The sequence below is a fragment of the Belonocnema kinseyi genome, chromosome 2, assembly GCF_010883055.1.
Source record: "Belonocnema kinseyi isolate 2016_QV_RU_SX_M_011 chromosome 2, B_treatae_v1, whole genome shotgun sequence".
Lineage (NCBI taxonomy): Eukaryota > Metazoa > Arthropoda > Insecta > Hymenoptera > Cynipidae > Belonocnema > Belonocnema kinseyi.
In genome coordinates this window covers 49,670,603-49,672,876 of record NC_046658.1, presented here as the reverse complement: position 1 = coordinate 49,672,876, position 2,274 = coordinate 49,670,603, and positions in this window count along the sequence as shown.

The window sequence follows — 2,274 nt, the reverse complement described above, 5'->3', positions numbered from 1 at the left end:
GCACCCGCTTCCAGCGAAATCGCGGTAAAATTTCAGCCATAACAACGTCTCACAACCGTGAGATAGGTGGTTACAGTCTGTAAAGGAATCAATACGACGATCGAGCAAAAGCCTCGTGGACCCTAAGAACACGGAGTGACCCAAGGACAACTGCCTTCTGCATTTTTCCCGCAAGTGTTCTAGCATATTGCTGACACGCAGGGATGCTTTCTAGGCTATTAGCAAGTGAAAGCTTGGCACCTCCAAGAGCGTCGATGATAAGGACGATCAGTTTAACAGAATATTCCGGGTACAATCGTTGCAACTCCCTTATAAGGTCTCGATACCTCTCTTTCTTTTCATTCTCCTTGGCTATGATGTTTTTGTCAGCTGGTGCCGAAAATTTGATAACGAACATGGTTCGCTTCTCGAAGTCAAGAAGAACCATGTCATTTCTCGAGTGAGCAACAGAAAAAATTGTCGAGAATATAAAGTTCCAGTATATACGGCACTTCCTATTCTCGACAATTGACTCAATTTCCCTAGGAGCATTTAGAGGAGCGATATTAAGGTAAATGCCGTAGGAGTGATAGAGATGGTAATAAAGTACTCTTAGTGCTGCATTGTGCCTTTGAATGTAGGTCGTTCCTGCGTGTGTTGGACAACTAGATAGTATGTGAGCTAAATGCTCGGGATGTGCATGGCGGGCCCTGCAGCTATCATCGGGAATGTCTTGGCTCAAAATGTGGCGACGGTATGTTAAGGTGGAAATGACACCGTCTTGGCATGCAAAAATGAAACCCTCTGTACCAGACTTCAATCCGGGCGATTTAAGGAAAGCAAACGTTAGCTCACCAGACATTGACTGATCCTCACATTTCTGTGGAAGATACTGTGCATCCTCTTATCTAGGAGCTGTTCACGAAAGTTTTTCTCTTGGGCTTTCTTAATCCGGGCTTTCAGGAGTGTGTACTCGAGATGGATTAGATTTGAAGCATTTTGCTCACCCCTAATACTTAATACGTAGTGCTAGAGATAGTGGCAATAATGTAAGGCAAAAGAGGAGTGGGCTCATGGTGTCGCCCTGAAAGACACCTCTCTGAAACGTGACCTTGTTAGTTGTCACACGATTTTTTCCAGATAAGAGAGTAAATCTGGTTTTCCAAAGCGGCATCAATCTCTCTATGCACCCAAGTATTTGCGGATGAACCTTTAAGATTTCCAAAAGACAGAAAGCTTTCCGATAATCAATCCAGGCCATCGATAGGTCACGCTGGTAGAATGCTGCATCTTTGCAGACACATCTATCGATGAGCAGGTTCTCCCGACATCCGGCTACGCCTTTCTTTGAGCCTCGTTGTTCATACATTTCTTGCCACACAGGTTCAATGGCCCGAACAATCCTATCATTTAGTATAGCTGTGAATATCTTATAAAGCGTGTTCAGACAGGTTATTGGCCTGTAGTTCTTCGGGTCAGCTAAGTTGCCTATTTTCGGCAGGATTATTGTGCGCCCTTCCACCAACCACTCTGGAATTGGCTCTTCCGACTTCAAATATGAGGTGAAAATACGGGCCAAATGCTGATGGGTTGAAGGAAACTTCTTCCACCAGAAGGTTTTGATACAGGTTTTGATACAGGTTTTGCAACACATAAGTCCTTGAAGCTATTTATATTTTCTGAGTCATCGCCCAGTCTATGCTGAACTTCGTAGACTTCTCTGCAAAATACTTCGACCTCTTCTGGTTTGGGTGGGTGTCCGACAGTAACAGGAGGGTCTTGGAAGAGTCGAGATGGGTCAGAGAGAAACTGTTGATTTTCTCTGACCCATCTCTCCCTCCGCTCTAGACTTCTCTTAGCGTCAGATAGTATCCGTATTCTCTCAACAATTTGCTGCCTGATGGTCAGCAGCTTTGACTTGTTAAGTGTGTGATAACGGGTCCGGAGTTCGCGCTTGAACTTTCGTACCTTGGCGATAAAATTTCTGCCAGATGTGATGTAGTCAATCACACATTGAATGCGGGACGCGTACTGTCTTGCCCAGCCTATCTTTATGGCAAGTTGATGCATTCGTCTTTTGGTCTTATGATCAGCCGTTGGTTTCGTTTTACGGTTCGCATCGGCCAACGCTCTCGCTGCATTATACACACAATAATTGATAGCCTAGAGGTCAGATTCACCGGTAAAATGTCAACGAAGCTCGTCATCCATTTCAGCCAGATCTTTAGGCTTGAGGGAAACCTTGGTGTTGATGTTTCTCCGGGTCGTAAAGCATCGCTCTTCATCTATTGGATG